The sequence below is a fragment of the Podarcis melisellensis genome (assembly GCF_964234715.1).
Source record: "Podarcis melisellensis genome assembly, chromosome: 1".
Classification (NCBI taxonomy): Eukaryota; Metazoa; Chordata; class Lepidosauria; order Squamata; family Lacertidae; genus Podarcis; species Podarcis melisellensis.
The window spans coordinates 89,829,633-89,853,037 of record NC_138528.1 but is presented as its reverse complement, the minus strand read 5'-3'; the positions used below and the strand labels follow the sequence as shown (position 1 = coordinate 89,853,037).

General features: G+C 44.7%; 1 protein-coding gene and 1 long non-coding RNA gene across 8 annotated transcripts in view; one reads left to right on the top strand and one right to left on the bottom strand.

Moving 5' to 3' along the window:
* Positions 1–2,764: 2,764 nt before the first annotated feature.
* Positions 2,765–4,165, bottom strand: LOC309377782. Its single transcript, XR_014171641.1, has 2 exons — positions 4,032–4,165; positions 2,765–3,188 (listed from the first exon to the last, which is right to left on the bottom strand). It is a non-coding gene; the product is annotated as an uncharacterized lncRNA (long non-coding RNA).
* A 97-nt stretch (positions 4,166–4,262) lies between these two features.
* CLASP1 (cytoplasmic linker associated protein 1) overlaps positions 4,263–23,405 on the top strand; it is a 158,389-nt gene continuing 139,246 nt past the window's right edge. For 3 of the 7 annotated variants that reach the window (XM_081924673.1, XM_081924672.1, XM_081924671.1), the window contains exon 1: positions 4,265–4,437. The gene's annotated coding sequence lies outside the window, so the exon portion shown is untranslated. Of the gene's footprint in view, positions 4,438–23,405 lie in introns of all 7 variants that reach the window. The other 4 variants (XM_081924676.1, XM_081924674.1, XM_081924670.1 and 1 more) reach the window with 3 other exon arrangements.

Here is a 23,405-nt window from a genome sequence, read left to right as displayed (position 1 = left end):
TTCAGAGGCTGCCAATATGAGGAGGTTAAGAATAAGAACTTAAAAGCCACCTGGTTCAGACCAGTGGTCCATCTACTTCAGGATTCTTTTCTCTCAGTGGCCAACCAGACGCCTGTGGGGAAACCTGCAAGCAGGACCTGGGTGCAACAGCACTCTTCCCTTCTCTGACAGTAGAGATAGAGCGGCTGATCTTATGCCATACCAGAAACTGCTCTTGAAATTCCCCTCAGAAAAACTCCTCATGGATTCAGATAACTAGATACACAGTTCTGTGGAATGAAACTTTAATGTGTGTATTATACTACAACTAGGAGTTTAGATGATACTGACATATAAAGGACATTTTTGCAACTTCAGTTACATCTTTCCAGTTTTTATTCTGAAAACTAGCACTTTCCCCCTCAAAATGGTCAGTTATTGTATTCCTATTGACCTCCATCACTAGTCTCTCTACCCTAAACTAAACCTCTCTACCCAGAATTCTCATTAAGTTCAATGGGACTTACTCACTTATTTTTGTTTGTTACATTTACCCCAACATGTTCCAATTTAAAAAGCCCAATGTGGGAAAGAATAATAAAATCCACAATAGAAACTAACCAATCCACATAACGTAACAAGCAACAACACGATAAAACCATATAGAAATAGGGTAAGAGCAGATAAAAAATGGAAACAAAATGGCAGCCAGCAGCCGAGAAGAACAAATCAGCTCATTAGTCCTGTTTAAATGAAAAGGGACTCGCCTGTGTAGATAAACAAGTCCCACTTCATCTGCCTATCTTATTAGAGAAGATGGTCCTTTAGGTAGTATGGTTCCATTGAATTCACTATGACTTCCAAGTTAAAATGCATCAGATTGGACTATACATAATGTTGTTTGCATCTGTCTGTCTCTAGAGACAATGGACTGCACCTTCAGGGGTGAAGTCAAACCACTGTGTTAGCAGCACCAAAGTGACTTTCTTGGGGTGCAAGCCTGGGCAGTGTGTATGGAGGTCCTGGGCTGCCCAGACAATCAGACCCCACTTTTGGCCTCACTGATGGTCCAAAGGAAAGCAGAGCAATATGTTTGGTACCAGCTTGACTGCAGGAGTTGCTGGAAGGAAGCATACAAGATGCCATCCAACCATCTTAGGAACTCCACTCGGGATTTGTGTAGGGTTTACTCTTTAGCCTTTTCTTCTCCTGAAGGTATCCCACAAGGCAGCAGAGGCTTAGAATCAGAGTTTTCCTTCCCAGGGTTGACAATCTCCATCTGCCCCCCACTTCCATCTATAGCACATGCATAAACCGTCTTCGTGACCCTTGGACCTAATGTTGGTCTCATCTGCTCAATCCTTCAGAGCCTGGCTTTGCAAACAGGGGAAGTCCCTAACTCACCAAGAGTTTGAGACCCATAGGCTACCCTCACCTGGTTTAGCCGGCCAGTCGAAGCCATTCCTGGGATGTGGCTGCTGTCACATGCCAGCAACTTTTAGGAGCCACAGATGACAGCTGAGTGCTGGATAGGGACCAAAGGTGGACAAACTACCCCAGAAGGAGTATGATGTGTCCCCCACCAGAGGTAATACCCCAATTTGTTGCAAATGAGCAGGTCAGCAATATTATAATATTTCTTACTGCTCCCCTGTGGAATTCCATCATTTTCAGCGAGACTTACTCCCAAGTAAGTATTCCTAGGATCGCAACCTTCATTGATTTTGCACAGCCTTTCATACAGAACTAGCGAATCTCCCTTAATGTGAGCTTGTTTCATTTACAACCTTAAAACTCCCATCATAATACAGCAGGCTTGCCGTTAGGTGGAATTAATATGGTAAGTGGGCTTTTAAAGTGTAGGAATAGGACTTGAAGAGATTATGATGGCTTGCTGTGTACTACTGGTGAGAAACATGTTAATAAAGGAAGTGGAAGAGCGGGGGAGTGAAAGGAAAGGAAATTAGGTGCGAAAGGAAACACACAATTTGTGTGTATTGGAAATATATGCAAAGTAGCCTTTTACATTATGACTTGTATGTGTAAGTTATTCCTTCCAAGGTCGGTCAAAGATATGCATACATAGCCCTTGCATTAGGATTAGTTCATAGCAAACTGCAGAGAGCAAAGCCTCACTCTATGCTCAGTGCACCATTCACACCATAGTGACATGTGGACTATGAACGATATGGCATAAGATTTATTTGAATCCATGCTTTCTTCATGCTGTTTGAGCTTGGGAGTTGTGAATAATCAATACACTGTGCTTTGTAGTGAACTGTTGAAAAAAGCTAGGGATGTGTGAAAATATTTTAAGGGAAAAAGTGTACTTCACAGCAACAGGAATCCCATGATAGAAAAGTGTAAAATTCAGCATACTGTTGTCATTCTAGGGTTGTTGTTTTTTTGGTTTTTTTGTTTTAGTAAGGGAGAACGTACTTGCATTTCTACAAGGAATCTTTTTGGCCTTTTCCTTACGTATCTCCAACGTACAGAAGTTGCACAAACTAACACTGCAAACCTATACATGCCTCCTCAGAAGTAAGTCCTGTTTAGGACTGTTGTTTAAATGTTACTTTTCCTGTGGTGGCAAATTACACAATAGGCACAAGGTTATGGCCCTTCTAAGTTAACCACCCATTCATGCAGTCCTCACTTACAGAGATCCGGGCAGAGGATATTGTTACACGACACCCCAATTTCTGAGCAGTGCAAGATTCCAGGGGTATCAGGTACACTTAGCAGGGTCTGTGTTTCTTTTTGGACAATGACAGAGACTATGACATCTTTATGATATATGGTTTATTTACACATACATACAACCTGAGCCTAGAGTACAGAGCATTCACATGCACCCCCACCCCCCATTTGCAAAACTGACACTTTTCTCAGTTTGGTTACATCATTCCCCCCTGCAAACCTGGAACTTGCCTCCTCCTCTCTGGCATCTTCCATTGCTAACTACCCAGAGTGCAGGGTGCAGGATGGGGCACATAGTCTTAGTTTTGCTGAAGACTTCTCTCTCTGTCTTTTGTTAGGACAATGACTTGGTCATTGCAGTGATCTCCTTTTGATTGTTCTTTTTGATGGCTTGGAACAGAGTCAGCAGAGAGGCAGGCAGACAATGAGCGAAATGGAAGCATTTTAGGATGCCTCTCTGTGTGAGCAATCCTCTCCGTAAGTTCCAATCAGCAGCGGTACCTCTTAACCTGACAAATGATGGACAAGGGCTACCATTAAGGAACTCATTGCAACCAAGTATAACCATAGCTGCCTTATTAGATCATTTAAATGGTTAACTGCTTATTGAAATATAAATTTAACCTTCAATCCATAACTGTTCTTCACTTTTGCAGAATAGCAACGGCAAACCAAATACAAACAATGCATTTTTTTTACAGTGAAGCTTCTGAGTAGACATGTATACATATTTTGCAGTTAATCTTTAAGGTGCCATAAGATTCTTACTCCCACCGCCCAAATACACACAGACACACACACACAGACACACACACACAGACACACACACACACACACACACACAGATAGAGATCTTTTAAAGGCAATACCAGTTGAAATGTATTTGAATGCAGTTAACAATAGAACAACAGGCAGAAATTCAACAGGTAATCAGGAATAATAACGGGGAGCGGGAAGGAAATATTACTTCCTTAGAAGCTTCCCTGTACAGTGTGTCTCTTTAGGACGCAATCCCCACCCCCACCCCTTTCCCTAATTATCTTGAAATAATACTGCATTGCCTTCTTATGACCTTTGACCCCGGAAGGCGAGACCGGCGCGCTCAGCCTTCATCTCCACTCCGTAACTCCGCCTCCTCTCGTTCTCTTATTAATATTAATCAAGGAATGCAGCAGCCGTTTTGTGCACATACGTCATTACTAGAATACGGCTGGCCGACGCATGCGTACAACGCGCGGTGAGCTCATCGCCTCAGCTACACACTTTGCATCCCTCCGCCCCGCGCCTTCCAGTATCGGATTCACGTCACCATAGAGATGCCCCCCCTTGGTTCTATCTAGCCTTTGACGGACCTCTATGACTGTCGGCGGGAGCGTCGGCCAGGGAAGAGACTCGGGCAGCACATGCGTGATGGTCCCTAGAAGAGCCAGGAACAAGAGGCGCATGCTCACCGCATACCCCTGTGCTGTGGTCTATGGCGCATGTGCAGCACCGCCCCCCCACTCCAGTCTTTCCTAGCGAGCGGCGAGTGCGCCTGCGCGCCGAGGTTCCATTCTTACCAAGCCCAAGCTGCAGCTTTATCGGCAACACAGGGGCGGAGAAGAGCATCAGCCATGCATTGCAGCAGCAGGAGCGGCAGCAGCGGGGATTAGAGGCTTCTGCTGCTCCCATTCGTCTGAATGCCTCTTTTGGGACGTGCACGAGTCCAAATATCTTTGCGCCCGCCTCCAGTGTCGGCGCCACAGCCTCCGCCGCCAGGTATTCACACCCGCCCGCCCTTGCACTGTCATGTTGCCCGGGATCTGCATGGGCAGGGGGCTTGGAGGGGGAGGGGAGCGAGGGCGAGGGCGGTGTGCGGGTGGGGAGCGCGAAGGGAGAGCATTGTCTGGAGCTGCAGAGCTGGCTGGATGGCGAGCGGGGATGATGAGCGAGAGGGATCCTCTGTAGGTGAAAGACTATGCCAGGGTGGGCGAGACAAAATTGCTTGGGCTTCGCATCTTGGCTCCTTTCTTTATTTTTCAGAGGTCGCGCTTTCAGTCTTCTCCGCATGTAGGATAGGGGAGAGATCTCCAGCGCCGGCACAATGGACGAGCATGATAGTTGTGGGTGGGTAGGTGGGGGGAACTCTTGTAAGAAAGTGACCTGCCAGAGGGATATCTCCCCCTGCCCTATTCCCATCTCTTGGAGATTTATATTCGAACAAAGCAAATTCGTAAGGATTAGTGCAGGGCGGGTACATCTAAATAGGCTGGGGTGGATTGGGTGACCTATGGAGGAGCCTCTGAATTTTTCCATGTGTTTGCAATCTACATTGAGAGAAAGAAAGACCAGAGAAATGCAGCTTTTGTTTTATCCCCACCTCTCCCTATTGTGCTTAAATGTGAGATTAAGGCAAGCCTGTGCTGCCATGTAAAAGGATGCATTTCTGTTTCCACCTTAGTCCTGGCTATCTTTCCCTAACTGGCTCTTTGGAGATTTTTGTTTGTCGTTGTTTCAGTTTCTCTCTCCAAAATGCGTAGGTATCTTTGTCCTATTGTTGCAGCCTTTATCTGTGTGTGCTAGGTATGTGGATTAATAAATGTGGTGTTACCATCGATCAATGATTCCCAGTTTTATAAACATATAAAATGAAATGAAACTTCCTGATGCCTTCAGTGGGCACAGCACAGGGGTAAATTCTCAGAGCGTTCATCTCAAAACTTGATCAATTCAGTTATGTGGTTATCAATAGTGCCCAAATGAAGATGTTGCAATAAAACAATTTGCAAAAAAGTTCAGTTTGTGAGGGGAACATGGGGATGATTGTGTCTCTTATTGGGCCTCTGGTGTTTCTATCACAGAAACTACTTCCACTGTTTTGGAGCCTTTACAGATGATCTGCTTCACTTGCTATGCAATTGGGGGAACTATACCTCTCTCAGGAAGGTAGATGTTTGATCTCTCAGCTCGTGTGATTGTATATACGCAGCTTTTTATAGTTTTCAGTTTTAGCTTCCTTTTTTTTTTTTGTCTATCATCCTTGAGCCCTAATGTTTCCAAAATAAGATCTCTTGACTGTCTCCACTCCCCCCATCAACTATAGTAGTGAACATTGTGTCACAACTGTACAGTACAATATACAGAAATTACAATAGCATCTGTTATATAGGCCCTTTTTACATCTTTATGGATGAGAAAGATGGCTTCCCCTGCCATGCCATGTTATAGGTGTTTTGAAATGATTTTTGTTTCAACTCTGTAAGAGAATAAGTGCTTCTTCAAAGTACCACTTGGAACGATAAACACAAGAGATGCTACTGTCTTCCAATGTCATACTGTAAATTAATCTAAGAACATTGTACTCCTTTTTCTTCAGTGCTTTAAAAAGAACAAACCTATGGTTCAATGGTGGTGATGGTGGAGTTCCTCTTGAGACTTACAGCTACCTAGTTCCATAGCAGTTCTGGGTCAGCAAGGCTAGCCTGCTTCCCAGATAAAAGATAGCTGCCCCTTCCCCTGCAGTTCATATGGATTGGATAGCTTATTATTGCCTTTGAACTTGTTCTTGCAGAAGTATCCTGTAATCATACCTACACAGCATTGAGTTCATAGGTGGAGGGCAGACCATCTTATTTGTCCCTTCTTAAGTGCAGGGATGGGGAGCTGTAGGCCCCCACATGTTGCTGTACTACAACTCCTGTCATCCCTGACTGCTGACCATGCTTCTAGTTACAGGTAGGTAGCCGTGTTGGTCTGCCATAGTCAAAACAAAACAAAATAAATAAAAAAATTCCTTCCAGTAGCACCTTAGAGACCAACTAAGTTAGTTATTGGTATGAGCTTTCGAAGTGTGCATGCACACGAAAGTTCATACCTATAGCTAACTTAGTTGGTCTCTAAGGTGCTACTGGAAGGAATTTATTTTATTTTGTTGACCATGCTGGCAGAGGCTGATGGGAGTTGGTGTCCAACAACATCTGGAGGGCTACAGGTTCCCACTCCCTGCCCTCGAGGTACAATTCCAGGCACTTGTTTCCCTCCTCCCCCTCCCAGCCAGGCTTATCTGTGGGCCAGCCCTTGAAAAGAGAAAGGGGTGGGTGAATAACAGATGGGGTGCAAAGAGAGCTGTGGGAGTGTGAGGAGATAACTGATATGCAGAAGAAGGAGGAAACAGAAGGTTATGAATTAGGATGCAGAGAGAAGAGAGTGAGTGCATGCTAGACATGGTGCACAGAGGATGAATCTGAGCAGCATGGGTTGTAGACAGCCCTGCAATGGAGGTGGAGAGAGAAGAGGTGAATAGAGAATGGGTTGTAGTGTGTCACATATAGTGTGTGTATGTAGCTGAAGCAATGATGCAGATTTCTTGCTATATTAGCTATGTAGAAGTGGCCCTCAGAATGACGTGAGCCATGCTCCTCTGCCACAAAGCCTATAATGTGGCTGGGCACACATTGACTGATCATCTGTGTGTGGGAGAGGGTGGAGAGGTTGAAGAAGCAGAGGTGGTCAGCCACCCTACAAGAAACACCCTCTACTCCTTTCATTCATGTTAACTGGGATGGGTGAATGAGGTTGGTATACGTGGGCAGGAGGAATCTGGGAGACCCAAAGAGCCCTGCATTTCCCCTCCCCAAATATTTCAGGTGTTGGGGGCCAAAATGTGGAAGAGCATAGGGAAGGGTAGGTTATCTGGAAGGACTTGTATCTGTAATTGCTGAAAGGAACAACAGTTTTATCCTCCACCAATTCCATGTCCTGCAGCAGGTATGTCAACTTTTGGGGCTGTGTGTGTAGGTGTGGGTTTAAAATCCTTTCTCGGGTTGGGCAAGGTGATTAGTTTATAAAAAAAAACTCTGCATGTGTAAGTGTTAGCGTGAACACTACTCTCCCCAGCCTGTTTAGGGAGGAGCCTCACCACAATTGCACTCTCCTTTGTATTTACAGTGGACCCTCTGGATACAAACTTAATTCGTCCCGGGGGTCCGTACTTACCCCGAAAAGTCTGTATCTGGAGGAGTTGCTTCTGCGCATGCATGTGGTGCGATAGAGCGCTTATGCAGTAAAACCTGGAAGTATACACTTCCGGGTTTGCCACGTTTGTAACTCAAAATTACGTTACCTGAAGGTAATCATGTTTACTCAGAAGCAATGTGCTTTGATTCAAGTAGGCTTTAGTGTCTGATATGTTTAAGTTTGCTGTCTTAGGGGTTTGTTGTGGCAGAAGTGCTTTCCCCCTCTTATCTTTCTTTTCCTGCAGGAATTGAAGGTGGTAGGGTAGAGACTATTCTTCTCATGAGCTCATGAAACATATGGAGTTAGACCCAGGATTCATCTAGCCCAGTGGTTCTCAATTGGTGGTCTGCGGACCCCAGGGGGTCCACTTAAACCACCCAGGGGATCCATGGCACCATTCACCTAACAAATACTATCACAGAGATATCAAAATTTTCAAAAGTAGGGGATCTACAGTAGTTAGCCAACTGGGAACCACCGATCTAGCCTATTATGGTTGATCCTGGAGGATGGGAATCTGTGACCTCCAGATGTTAGTGAACTCCAACTCTCATCACTCCTCATCAGCATGGCCAATGGTCAAGAATAGATGGAAGTTATAGTCCACCACCATCTGGATCTTTTGCCCACAAAGCATGTTTATGTTACCAAACTGTGGCCTGTTATCTTATTGTGGAACATGCATTGTGACCATGATCGTGAGAATTTCCACTCAAAGCCCCCTTGATTTTTCAAATTTGGGTATATAGTGTTATATGAGCCATAATTGCAGCAGAGTGGGACAAAGCCGTGTTGAGTAAGCTGTTGGGCCGGAACTAATGCATTTGATGATTTGAGACTTCTGAATGAATGTGTATCTTTGTGTTTCATGGAGAAGTCTGAAGGATGGAGGAAAGGCATGAGGTATGTTTACTCGAAACACATGGTGGGTTCAGGTGGCTCCAGCATTCCATGGCTCCTTGTTCCACATGATCAGTTTTAGTTGGTGAATACTTAATTATGCATCTTTGAGTGATATCATAGAATCATAGAGTTGGAAGAGACCACAAGGGCCATCGAGTCCAACCCCCTGCCAAGCAGGAAACACCATCAGAGCACTCCTGACATATGGTTGTCAAGCCTCTGCTTAAAGATATATTTGCTTGGTTATGTTTAAGTCAAGTTCTGAAATCTTTCATGAACCCTTTCTTGGCTCAAAATCTGTCTCGAATATTGCCTTTTTTATTACAGTAAACTTGATTGATTAATTGTATTGTGATGTTAGTGTAAAAAAAGACATCTAGCAAAGGCAGCTAACAATAATAAACATTCTAAAACAAGTCCCATTCTAGCTCATGTGGTAGAGATACTCTGGAAGAGTGATCATAGTGGGGAGACAACTGGAAGCGCACACCCTTGAGTTGCGGTTCAGCAGGGATTGGGAACCTATGGCCCTCCCCTCATCCCTGATGGGAGTTGGTTGTCCAATGAGATCTGGAGCGCCACAAATTCTCCATCCCTACTGTCAAGCATGTAAGCAAAGGTAATATGTTTTTATTCGCTATAAGTAATATTGGAACATAATCAATTTTTTAAAAATGTTACTTGTGATAGTCAACCCTTCCAGTTACTACAGTCATACCTTGGATACCACACGCCTTGTGAGTCAAACGTTTTGGCTCCCGAACGCCGCAAACCCAGAAGTGAGTGTTCCACCAATCAGAAGCTGCATCTTGGTTTCCGAACGTTTTGGAAGTCAAATGGACTTCTGGAATGGATTCCGTTGGACTTCCGAGGTACCACTGTATTAGGCTTTTCAGTGTTTCTGTACCTTTGGTTGTCATACTGGTATTTCTCCTCAGATTGTCAATATTACATTCAATTCATATGAATTTAATCTCTTTTATATAGTATATTCAGTGTCCCACAAGCATTTATCAGGACTGACATGTAATGGAGACATAGTTCGTAATGCAGTAGGATCATCATGCGTGAAAGAAGTCAGTGGAGGGAGGGATGGGGAATATAAGGAATGAGCTGTCCTTCCTGAGAAGGACATACCGTATTTTTCACTCTATAACACGCACTCGACCATAACACGCACGTAGTTTTTAGAGGAGGAAAATCCGTAGGCATGCCACCCGTAGGCATTCCCTCCATAACACACACAGACATTTCCCCTTACTTTCTAGGAGGAAAAAAGTGAGTGTTATGGTGCAAAAAAATACGGTATATAGGATGACAATGATCTCTAGAAGAGTAGCTAGCTTTCCAGTACAATCCTAGACCTGTATACTCAGAAGTAAATCCTGTTGCGTTCAGTGGGACTTACAGGTAAGTGAGCATTGTGTCTGTTGCAGCACAAAGAACAAAAGAGTCTTATGATGACCTTTGAGGCAGGGATGAGGGGGACTGGACACCTACAAATGTTGTTGGACTTCAGCTCCCATCAACTTCTGCCGGAATGGCAAGAAGTCTGTGATGATGGGAACTGTAGTCCAGTAATATATGAAAAGCCACAGATTCCCAATTCTTGCTTGAAAGGCTAACAAATTATTGTGGGATGAAGTTTCTAAGAGAGGAAGCCTATTATTTATATTCATTGATTTATTACATTTTAAGCAATTCAGGGTAGTGTACACAGTCTGTGTTTTCCCCTCCCTGCCACTTTATCTTCACAACAGCTATCCTACGATAAGGATAAGTGCAATCCTATACGTGTCTGCTCAGAAATAAGTTTTGCTGAGTAAAGGGGGAAATGCTTCTAGGTTCATAGTCTTAAGTGAGTGATTGGGCCACGGTGATCCACTGAGCTAAATAGGAATTTAACCCCGTTTCCCCCAATTCAGGTCTGTCATACACCGCCCACTACATCATGACGGCTCCTACTTCGTCCAATGCATGAGTTCATAGAAGATGAACTGTGGGTTGGGGTATCTGTTATACCAAGTGAGACTTAAAAGTGAAAAGTCAGTTCAGCCTCCGGCAGTTCTGTGCAAAACACACACACAGACAAGATAAACATAGTTGACCATTCCATGGTGATTGTGATTTTGCTGATAACAGCACAGCTACGAAGATTGTGTTAACACTTATATGTAGCAGTTTAACCAGCTTACTGGCATGGGTTCTAATAGATGTACTAATTCATTCTAGATGTACTTCAAAAACTTTTGCTAAAATGGATAGCGAGCAGTAACTTATCAATTCTCATTCTAAGGTAGGAAAATATTCCCATTTTACAAGTGGAGAAGCCGAGTCTGCAATGCTGTGCCTGCTTCCCTGGAGTGCAGTGGTGCTTGCTTTTGAATAAACACATATGCCAGAGCTGGGCCACATGGGACCCTCCCTATGTTGCGGGCTCCCAACCCTCATCAGCACCAACTAGCATGGCTTCCAGGTCAATCCGCACAGGAAGTGACAGCTGAACTCCTAGCATGGCCAATGGCCAGGGATGACAGGGGTAGTTGTACAACAACATCTGGATGGTACTATGTTGGCTACTCCTAGTATATAATATTAGTATGCAAGACGTGCAGAACATCCTGTCCAAGGCCATGCAGTAAGTCCATGGGTGGTGTCATTTTGCCTGCAGAATGCTACCTGAGGTGTGATTGGACCCTGGCCTGGTGCAGTCGGCCCCTCCCTAGCTATATATCTCATTGAGGGTGAAAGGCAACATAGCGAACCTTCAAATTTCTATTTGAAATGAAATGTGGGAACACTGTGCACCAACTCAAGGCCCTAGGGGTAGCACCCTGGTGTGTATAGTCTCCCTCTTCTAAATCTTTTACCCTGTCCATTGTTTTGTGCTACTTTTCAACAACTAAGGAAACTAACTTGGTTCATTACAGCAGAAATTGAACAGGCACTAAAACGCCTGGGTCTTTCTCACCGGCAAGTGTGCATAGGAATTTGGCTGCAGTCCTGTTTACACTTTCCTGGAAGGTAAGGCCCATTGAACTCAGTGAGCTCTACTTGTGCATAGATTGCTATGAGCTTGTACTGTACATAAATATAGCACATTTTAGGTGAATGGTTTTAGAGCTGGGGCACAAAATACAGTACAAGGCCTCTTTATACTCCAGGCTGCCTAAATAGGGCTTGAGACATAGATGAAATGGTTGAACATTAAAGCATATAGTTCAAATGCAGTGGACCAAAATAGACCTTCTTTTGCAAATTGACCAGTAATACACTTTGAAAATGTGAGACAGTGAAGCAAAATTAGAACAGTGATGAATAAGTACTCCAGAGCAAATGGAAACGATTGTATGGAACAATCCTGGCCTGACTGTAGTGGCTGCCAGTTAGCTTCTGGGCCAAAGTGCTGATGCTGACCTGTAAAGCCTTACATGGGTCAGGACCTCATTGCCTTAAGGACCGCCTCTCCCCATATGAACTAACCTGGACCCTGTGCTTGTCATCCAAGGCCTTTCTCTATGCCCCCCCTTCCCCAAGCAGGTTGGAGGGTGACAACACAAGAACAGGCCTTTTCTGTGCTGGCTCCCTGTCTGTGGAACATTCTCCCTAGAGAGGCTCACCTGGTGTCGTCATTACATGTCTTTAGGCACCAGGCGAAAACATTTCTCTTTACCCAGGCCTTTGGCCATTAAATAATCAATGGTCTGTTAAATGTGTGTGGGGCTGCTGTTATGATTATTTTATTATTATATGTATTATTATGCTGTACATTTGGTTTTTTTAAAAAATTGCTCCATAAATTATGTTCTTAACAGGTCCATGCAGCGGGGGTGGGGGGCAGAAGCTGGGTGTGCTTGCCCCAGGCCTTGGAGGGCAAAGCTGGCCAAGGGGTTACCGCCAGGGGGCTTGCTGTACTTACACTGGCATGCCAAGAACAAGCCAGTGGGCCTCAGACAAACTGCACGGGTTCTTAATGTTGAACACAGCCCTGAGATCTTTGGATAGAGGGTGGTATATGAATTGAATGAATAAATAAATAACAACAAAAACAATAACAATTGTATGAAACAACATGCTTGTTATTGGGGTTGATAGCAGATTTTACTGTTGTAGAAATATCAAAAAGATCAACATTTTAAATGGTTATCTAGATGGACAGAATCATCACCTGTTCAAAGGAAAGCTATATTTCAGCCCCCTGTCCGTGCATTTAATGGTGAAGAATAGTAGCCTGGAGTCTTTCTCTCCTGTTCAGTGTTCCAGTCAGGTTCTTATGTGTTCATCTATCACACTGGTATCTAAGGGTCTGCTTCGTTGCCTAGCACTTTTACGGTGTTGGGGGTATTTGTCTGTCTAGCAGACTAATATATGGACAGCCTGCAAAGTCATCTTTTAAACCTCTTAAACCTGCTGTTTACAAGGGAGTGATTGCCCAGTGGGGAGATTACACAGAAAGTTGCTAACTAATTCTCATTTTTTAAAGTGGCAGGACCTTTGAGGCCTGCTTATAAATCTTTGACAAATTTGTGATAACCACAGTGCGGCCAGAGCTTATTTTTGTTTGTGATATTACTTAACGTGTATGGAGTACGGGTAGTACTTTTTTCTTTTTCTTTTTGCTGCCCAGGGTAGTAGTGACGCCTCATATTTTAGTAGAAAAAGCACTGGGTACAACTTTTGAACAATTAAATTAGCCAAGCCCAGCATACATTTTAGTAGTTTGTGTTATAATTGATCAATCTCTTTTTAAGTTGTCATGAGGCATCACTGTGGTTATTTGCTCAAGTGCGCACAAATAATACAGGATGGCTGCTTAAGTCTTGGGAAGCCAGGAAGCTTGCCTGGAAAATGCTTGAGCAGTTTAAGTCAGTTTTGATAGCCCTGCCTAAAGGGTTCCCTGAACTCTTGAAGTACCGTATATACTCGAGTATAAGCCGACCCGAATATAAGCCGAGGGACCTAATTTTAGAACAAAAAACCTGGGAAAACTTATTGACTTGAGTATAAGCCGGTTCACCACACCACAAACCTGGTGGTGGCAGCAGCGGAGGAGGAGGAAGAAGAAGCAGCCCGAAAGGGCTCCTTTTGGGCTGCTTGTTCCTCCGCCACCGCCACCGCTGATGGCGGCAGAGGAGGAAGGAGCAGCCTGAATAGGCTCCTTTCTCACCGCTCGTCCCTCTGCCACTGCCTCTGCCGCTAGCAACAGTGCAGTGCGTCTCCCAGCCATGGCTCCTGTGCCTGCCCTTGTGAGAGGGCTCCTTTCTCGCTGCTCGTCCCTCTGCTGCCGCCGCCTCACTCGAAGCTTATATTCAAGTATATATGGTAGTCTGCAGACATGTTTATAGGGATGTGTATATCAAGCAAGTGTTGCAGTTGTAGTACAGTCTTCCTTGGTTGACAAACGCCTTGCGACTTGAAAGTTTTGGCTCCTGAATGCTGCAAACCCGGAAGTGAGTGTTCCGGTTTGCGAATGTTCTTTGGAACTTGAACGTCTGGTGTGGCTTCCACAACCTCCGATTGGCTGCAGGTGCTTCCTGCAGCCACTCGGAAGCCGCGCCTTGGTTTCTGAACATTTGGAAGTCGAACGGACTTCCAGAACAGATTCTGTTCCACTTCCGAGGTACCACTCTATTGGATTAGCTGATGTAGACTCCAAACTGGGAATAAGGGCAGCCCTTCGAGAAGCATGTATGCATGATGCAGTTTCCATCAGGTCTCCTCTTTATTCAGTGGAACTTTGCTGCTTTAAAAAACGAATTCTTAGCAAAGAGATGATGCATGCAGAACTACACAGAGTATAACAAAGCAAAATGTAAAGTGGGAGAAATATGCTAACAATAGGCCTGCTATCAGATCAGAATGGCAGCATTATTGTTAGTTGATTTCTCTGGCCCCTTTTTCTCCTTCTTTGATATAAATTGATATGCAAGTAAGTCGTGCTTTGGAGTAAGCCTGCTGATTTGAGTAAGCCTACTCTGAGCCATGGCTTGCTTGGATATTGCTCATATACTCCACAAAATGTGAGCTTCCAGCAGCCCTCGGAGGATTGTTTTGAAAAACTGCCAGGTGCCATTGCTATCTCAAGCCTCTCTGGGAATTTCCAGGCTGCAACCTTGGTTTTCTCTCTGTGTGTTTTGAGAAGATGGTTGCTCTGGATTTTTCAGGCATTGCTTAGTTTCTAAAAAACAACAACCCAGAGATACAGGAGCTCAGGATTGCCTTCTGTTTTCTACATATGTGGGGATAGGCTATGGTTACTGAATAATGAGGGGGAACTCTGCTTTCCTTGCTCTCAGCTACTTTATTATTTTGGTACCACTTCAAATAATTCAAGACAAAGTCGTGGCTTAAATTAAAAACTAATTTTCTCACATACAGCCTTTTTTGGGGGGGTGGGGGTGGCAAGGTGAACTATGAAAATTTGTCTCTGCTGAGCTCCACCCAATGTCATTTGCAGCATGGGAATACTTAGTTCCACTTGTTCACGCTAATCTATGGTGCAGATAATTAGGTGTCGGATATATGTTACAGATTTAAGCACTACTGCAGCTGTGACACTAGCAGCTAGGAAGTAATTACCATGCATGGAGCTATTTCAAGTCACTCACTCCTTGTGCATAAGGTATGCTCCTCCAATAGGTCTCATTTTGTAAAAATTCAATTATGTTGCGAAAAGCCATGCACCTTCCTTATGCAGATTTGCTTAGCTGAATAAATCCACACAGGTTGTAAAATTCTGCATTCATAATGCATAGTTGTAGGCTTGAAAACCATGGGGTGGGAATGGGCCTGTGGGAGCCTCAAGCTCATGCGTTCTCCCTTCTTCCCTCCTCTGGTGTGACCATGAGGAAGAGACTGGAAGAGTTACCGTAGCTTCTCTTTTAGATTAACTGCAAATTCTTATATCCAAACTGACAAATTGTGGCTAACCCTAACTATGCTTTTGTTGAAATAAGGCAAACTAGAAACAATGGATTATGAAGCTAGGCTATTTCAACAAACCATTGTTGAGACTAACCACAGGATTAGGGATTGAACATCATGATGATAATAATTTTTTATTTATATCCTGCCCATCTGGCTGGGTTTCCCCAGCCACTTTGGGCGGCTCCCAACAGCATTAAAAGCGCAAGAAACCATCAAACATTAAAAACTTCCCTAAACAGGGCTGCCTTCAGATGTCTTCTAAAGAAAAGTCAGATAGTTGTTTATTTCTTTGACATCTGATGGGAGGGTGTTCCACAGGGCAGGCGCCACTACCAAGAAGGCCCTCTGCCTGGTTCCCTGTAACCTCACAACTCACAGTGAGGGAACTGCCAGAAGGCCCTTGGAGCTGGACCTCAGTGTCCAGGCTGAACTATGGGGATGGAGACACTCCTTCAGGTATACTGGGACAAGGCCGTTTAGGGCTTTAAAGGTCAGGCACCAACACTTTGAATTGTGCTCGGAAACTTACTGGGAGCCAGTCTAGGTCTTTCAGGTGTTATATGGTATCGGCAGCCACTCCCAGTCACCAGTCTAACTGTTGCAGTTAGCAAAAAATGAAAGCGATCTCCTTGTAGCTGTGCTGGGAGAGGAGAGGGAAAGCTCATACAGGATCATTTCTGTAATGATAAACCGTGGCTCATTGTCATGTCTAAACACAGCCATTGATCTTGGTTGTACATCATGAATAAGCAATATATGCAAAAGCTGGAATGAGCCCAAGCGAAAACTCATACTCGTGCTTCCTCCTCCAATGCAACTGGGAAAAGGTAACATATAGACATCATGGCTGTCAGTGTCTACTAACTAGTCATGTTGGCTATATATGACCTCCAGTATTGGAAATAGTATGCCTCTGAATACCAGTTTCCAGAGGGCATGAGCAGGAAGGTTATGTTGCACTCATGTCCTGCTTGTGGGCTCCCCATAGGCACTGGTTTACCACTGTGGAACAGGATGCTGTACTAGATGGGCCTTTGGTCTGATCTGCCAGGGTTGTTACATTTGGAAGAAGCCAACTTCAAACCATGGTTTATGAAGCTGGTTGGTTTATTTTATTTTAGGCCACAATCTCTGGTTTGTATAACAGTGAGAAGCTTGAGATTATTTGAAAATGGAAATTATTGCTGGTGAAATCTTCCTGGCTGAGCAGAGGCAGGGATGAGAGAGTGCACAAGACTAAGCCTTCATTTGTGGTAGTTTTAACTTGAGCACAAAGTGCTAAAGCGTAGTTTAGTGTTACATGTGAGAGGGCCACTGTGTCGGACTGTAAATGGGGGCAAAGATGTTGTGTTGAGTTTATGGGAGGAGAAAATGCCTATGGGAAACATCAACAAAATGGCTTTGTTGAGCAGAAAAGCAGAGTCGTACAGATGTGTTATTTGGAAGGCCACAGATCTGCCTTGGGAACCTTTCTAGAAAACAAAGCTAAAGGAGAAAGCTTTCCTTGAAACTTCTGACTTTTAAATAAAAATAAAGAAGTAATCATAGCAGGCAAAGTATAAATACATTTGAAGACCCACCTGAGGTTCTACTTGATTCATTTTGTTTGGGCTTGTTTCATAATCTGCCAAAATAACTGCAGTACTCCGCTATAATTAAAGTGGAGAATGTTGCAGAGGAACAATTGTGACATTTGATATCTATTTAAGATGTAAATGCTTTGTAGCAAGAGGCAGTTTTTAAAATCTCTGCAATAGCATTAAGGTACAAATTTATTTTCCAAGAAGAAGAAGACTTGCCCTCTTCCAGGGATGTAGTGACTCCTGTCGCCGTCTGGGGTGAGCACACACATGCTGGGGTACATGCTGGGAGTGAGTGGGGTGTGCCTAAAGCGAAAATAGAATTTAAAAAGGTAGGCATGGTGCTGGGGTTGGCAGAGAGGTTCAAACCTCTCAACCCACCACCCTAATAGGACTGCAAATGGCCTCATTCCTGCAAATTGGGATGGAGAGGGGGCAAGCAGCCCACCTTCCTAGCTGATCTGCGTGGGACTATGTCCCTTGTGCATTTGAGAATGTGCAAGCATGCGTGGCGCTGTGGGTAAAACCTCAGTGCCTAGGACTTGCTGATCGTAAGGTCGGCGGTTCGAATCCCCGCGGCGGGGTGAGCTCCCGTCGTTCGGTCCCAGCTCCTGCCCACCTAGCAGTTCGAAAGCACCCCTAAGTGCAAGTAGATGAATAGGTACCGCTTTATAGTGGGAAGGTAACGGCGTTTCCGAGTGCGGCGCTGGTGCTGGCTCGCCAGCTGCAGCTTTGTCACGCTGGAAGTGTCTTCGGACGGCGCTGGCTCCTGGCCTCTTAAGTGAGATGAGCACACAACCCTAGAGTCGGACACGACTGGCCCGTACGGGCAGGGGTACCTTTACCTTTAGCTTTAAGCATGCATGAATGTGAAGTGGTCACACCTGCTTTTCGCCACATCCACCATGTAGCTCCCAGAGGGTTGGCCAAGAGTGAGTGTGGCACTTATGCCAGAAAAAGTTGGCCATCCCCATTATAGATTATCTTTTTTGTACAGTGTATTGAACTTCCTGTTACCAAGTTCAGACAAAACTTGGATTCTGCCAGCTAGGTTTGCAAAGTTCTTTGTGGTCTTCATGACAGTTCCATGATGTAACCAGTTGTTGTTCTTGCTGTGACAGCAGGAAGCAGGATTTCAGTGCTAGCCAGCTGGCCCATCAAGTGTTGTCAGTTGGCTTCCATCAGATGTTGTTAAATTTTCCATGAAGTCAAGAATGCCTTGTCCGCATGCTTGGTTGCAGTCTGTGCTAGGGATGGAGAGTCTGCAAATTGGTTTGCTATAGACTCTGTCACAAGCATCCTTGCCCTGTCTGGTGAGTGTGACAATGAACATGACAGGAATGAACCCATTTTCCCAACTTGGAGCTTGGGAGAAGGGGCATGGGGCTTGTCCCTGTGATTGTACTTAGCTTTGGAAGAGGTCACAACCAAAATCCGTGAAATCCTGGTTAGCTGCCTGAGGTTTTTTTTAATGGACTGTGGCAATAATATATGCCACAAATGCTTAGAACAGTGTTTCTCAAACTTGGGTCCTTGGACCACAACTCCCATCGTCCCTGACCACTGGTCCTGCTAGCTAGGGATGATGGGAGTTGTAATCCAACAACAACCAAGGACCCAAGTTTGAGAAACACTGGCTTAAGAGTTGACCATGAGTTGTCATAACTTTCTCTGTTTTGTTATTAAAACTACATATGGCTATTATCTGACTGGTCAGATGCCAACATTAGTGGGAAGGCAAAGTTGATAGACCGGCTCTTTGTCAGATATTGGAACCTGACTCCTGTGTCCTGAACTCTGCCCCCTGGAGCACACAGTCCGTTGCTTAAATCAAATGGCTGGGAAGAAAAACCTGGACGTATCTGAAGTTTATGGGTGGGATCTGTACCATTTTACATTGCACACAGGTGCCCGACTTCAACATGCCTCTCTTCTGCAGGTCAGGAAGTAGTGAGTGGAGCTGAGGAGAGAACAATAGGGAGCAATGGAAAATGGAGAAATATTGTTTTAATTGCAATAGACTTTTCTGGGGGGGGGGAGGCTAAGTTATTTGTCTGGTTCTAATTCATACTGCTTCATATGAATTGCTAAACTTGAGATCGCAAGTCACATATTTTTTGGGTTTTGTTCTTGCTACAAAATTCTCTGTCTCTGATTTGCAATCGCTTATTACAGGGTTGGTGAACCCAGGTTCCTTGAGATGGGCTGGCATGGCCAGAAAAACAGGGGGCCTGGGCCTGGGAGTTGGAGTGCGGCAACAACTGTAGGGCCACAGGTTCTCCAGCCTTGTCCTAAAATGTTCCTTCCAGAAGGGGCAGCTGTGTTGGTTGGCCTGTTGTTGGAAAAACCGCAAGTTGGGCCTCTTAAGGCTGGTATGGTGGTTCCCAGTTGGCCATCCACAGACCCCAGGGTGTACCATTCGCACAACGAAAACTACCATAGAGATACCAACAATTTCAAAAGTGGGGGAGGGGTCCATAGCTTAGCTTTTAAAAAACAGGGGGTTCACAGTACTTGGCTAATTAGGAACTACTGGGCTAGTATATTCATTGTTGCGTAAGCTTTTGCCACATCATCAAATACATGAAGTGGGCAGATATACAAGAAAACGGGTTGTGGGGTCTGTGTTTTAAACCAAGTGAGGTTCGAAAAACAGTGAGTGCTGCTGATTTCAATGGGGTAGCTGTTTACTATATGTATATATTTCATGATTTTATTATAACCCACTCTGGAAAAGCTTTTCCAAGGAATGGCAGAGTAGAAAATACTTTTTTAAAAGAAAAAAAAAGTCCAGGAATGTGCTCACTGTATCATGTAGAACACTCTGTGCATCCAATAAAATGGGGATTTATTTATTTATATATAATCCCACCGCACCCTCACAAAAGCGTGCCACAATAAATCTATTGAGTATTGAAAGTACTGCAAGGGTACTGTTTTTAAGGGATTACTGCATGTCAAGAAGCATTCTCCACCCAGCTCTGTAACCAGCCAAATTCATGCATGGGTGGAGCGGGTTTTCCACCAATTTGCCTGCGCCGCAGTAAAAACAACAAAGACTCCTGCGGTACCTTGTAGTGCCACAATAATCTGGTTGTTGTTTGTTGTTGTTGCTGCTGCTGCTGAGAGAGAGAGAGACTTTCCTCACAAACTGTGACACGGTGTGTCCAATAATAGTCCATCTGGCTTAGGGCTCATATCGCGGTTTTTAAGTGCAAGTTATTTCAGAGAAAAGTGTTAGGTAGGAAGGTCTGTGCTTCCAATCCTTGTTTCCATTTTTTGGCAGGCAAATGTTTTTGGGGATTGAAGCTCTTGGCAAACCTGGTTTGATCCTATTCTCTATGAAGTTTGACATTCTAAATAGAAGAGCCTGCCAACCAACCTTGATGCTTGTTTTACCCAAGGTCACAGCTGGGGTCGCCATGGGGAAAGGACTTTTGCATGTGCATGCTGAGTTCTTTTTCTTTCTTTCTTTTTTGAGTGGTTTGATGCTTTCCCTGCTATTCTCTGTGCTTTGGTCCAGGAAGCCTATGCACCAAGCAGCTAATTATACCTTTATCAGTGCTACCCTTGGGGCTATTAAGTGTGCACTACAGTCCTTGAACTTCTGGTCTTTCTTGTTTGCTTCTCAGATTTTTTTTTGGGGGGGGGTCATTATGGAGGATTTGTAGAAAAAACAAAAAACACACCACCTCCAAAACCATTATGTATAATACAGTGGTACCTCAGGTTACATGCGCTTCAGGTTACAGACTCCGCTAACCCAGAAATGGTACCTCAGGTTAAGAACTTTGCTTCAGGATGAGAACAGAAATCACGCAGCAGCAGCACGGCGGCAGCGGGAGGCCCCATTAGCTAAAGTGGTGCTTCAGGTTAAGAACTGTTTCAGGTTAAGAACAGACCTTCAGAACGAATTAAGTTCTTAACCCGAGGTACAACTGTAGTTACGTTCCTCGGTCTGCTTATTGTTGCTGTGAAAATATTATTAAACTGATTGGGTGCAGCAATGGGTGGTGCATGTGCTTCTTTGAGGGACATAGTGCCCAGCTCAGCTCCTTCCCAAATATCGTTGATTCCCCACTTACGTGGGGGTTATGTTCTGGGCCTCCAAGTGCATAAGTGAAGCACGTGTGAGTGGGGAGCCTGTTGCAGTACATACAGCTTTCTGCCCAACAACTGTATATTGAGGAGGCTAGCTTGATAGCAGCGAGAGCTCCTGTGCGCCATTTTTTGAGCCCTTGAAGTCTTTGTTTCTGAACTTTTGGCTCACTGATGCCCTCTTTAGGCTCTGGGGAGGGACTCCTTGCGAGCCACAAGGACTTTCCAGCTCTCTCCCTCCATTTCAGGTTAGAATTGATTGATTTCCCGGTGCTGTGCGTATACGCCGTCACGTATGAGTCGATCGTGAGCAAGTGGGGGACGGGTGCCAGTGGTAGAAAAGCCCATGGACACTGAGCATCTTTGATGGTGACCTGTTTAGTAATAGGGCCCATCTGCATTATACATTTAAAGCAGTATCATAGCACTTTAAACTGTCATTGCTTCTGTGGGAATGTTGATATATTGATTATTAATATCTTTCCTAACTTGCGCTAGCACGTTTCTTCACTTAGCAGAGTGCATTCCCCCTTTACGTAGCAGAAAACTGGTTGCAGACTTGTGTGAGCCTCTTAAGACAATAAACAGTTCAACCTGGCTTGCCCAGATTGAGATATGTTCTGTTATTCCTGGTAAGACCCCTTTGACCCCCTCCTTTAAAGAATAAAGACACAACAGTCTTATTCATAAGTAACAAAAAGTAGTTTTACTCATGATCAGGCAGAGCACAGTGTGATCCCTGAAGGCAGGCTTTAGGCTTAAAGTTACAAAAATGTACAAACAGGTTTAGCCCATATGGGAGATAACCTGGGGTGAATCAGTACAGACCACGTGAATCAGGAAGTTCGCAGGATGAAAGAGAAGATCAAAGAGAGGGAGGTGGCTGCATGACTTGGCCTTTTACCAGGTCTGGAAAGGTCACGCCCACCTACCAGTCACATGCAAGGAAGGATGCTCCAGACCACAGGTGTAACAGGAAGTTCAACTGGCTGGACCAAACATTCCCTTGCATGTCCACTCTAGCAAAACAAGGAATGTTGTATTTGACTGCTCCCAGTGGATTACTTCCCACAGCTTCCCCCAAAGAATCATGGGAACTGTAGTATTTTTAAAGAATGAAAGAAAATGGACAAAGTCCTGGGGTGGGGGGGAGAGGTCTCAGCCTCCCAGCTCAGCACTCTGATGGGGATCCAGATTGCTCCCTCTCCAGTCATGAGATTTATTAATTGATGATCAGGGAATAGAGAGAGATCTTTGAGTATCATGTGAGAATGTGGGTGGTCATGTCCACTTTTGACTGTACCCATTGCTGTCCTGCAGCCCCTAGAGAGTTGGCGAAGGCTTTTTGCTATTGGGCCAAAAAATGGTTAGCCACCCCTGCTCAGTGTAAAAAAGGAAGAAGCATTGGAACCCCCCCCCCCGGCAATACAACTAGCATGGTATGTTAGATTTCTCCCCCCCCCCCAAAAAAATAGTATGGCACCTTGCCATAAAATTTAAGGCAGTTATTTCTTCCTACCTTTCCCACCCCCTCTTTCTTTCTTGGAACTGCTGTTTCTTGTTGACAAAATTTCAGACTTAATGTACCCCTGGAAAGAGTCCTCAGATACAAAAGCTATTGTGTAAACAGAATAGGCGAAAGAAAATAATTGAAGCTGGAAGGCCATTGGCCTAATGAGCTCAATACAAGGGTTGTACTCCAGTCCTGTCCTAAACAATGAGAGATTCTAGTTGAACCTCCTTTGGCTAGAGTCACTGAAACGGTCCCAAGCAGCCTTACTTGGAGAGCTCTTCAAAGAGCTCTTATTAATCAAGGATGCTTTAGGCCTAGATGTCCACAGTAAGGCTTTAAAGGACAAATGCAGAACAGTACCCAGTATTGTCCCCCAGCTCCTGCCCCTGCTTCTTGGGGGAATCTTTGCAGAAGTATTGCATAACCCATTGGCAGAGTGTCATGGCTGACTCTTGAAAATCTGACAAAATCTGATTGGCAAGGGGTAGCCAACATGGTGTATTCCCGGCTCCCATTAGCCCCAGCAAGCATAGCCAATGAGAAGGAATTACCTAGTCTGGCAACATCTGCAGGGCACAATGTTGACAACCCCTGGGATATAGCATTTCTCTGCATCAGGTCATCTCCCCCCCACCCCACCTGCAAGCATTCTCTGCTTCAAGAGGTTCCTCTGTTATAGGTTGTGCCACAGCCACTTAAAACCTACTCCT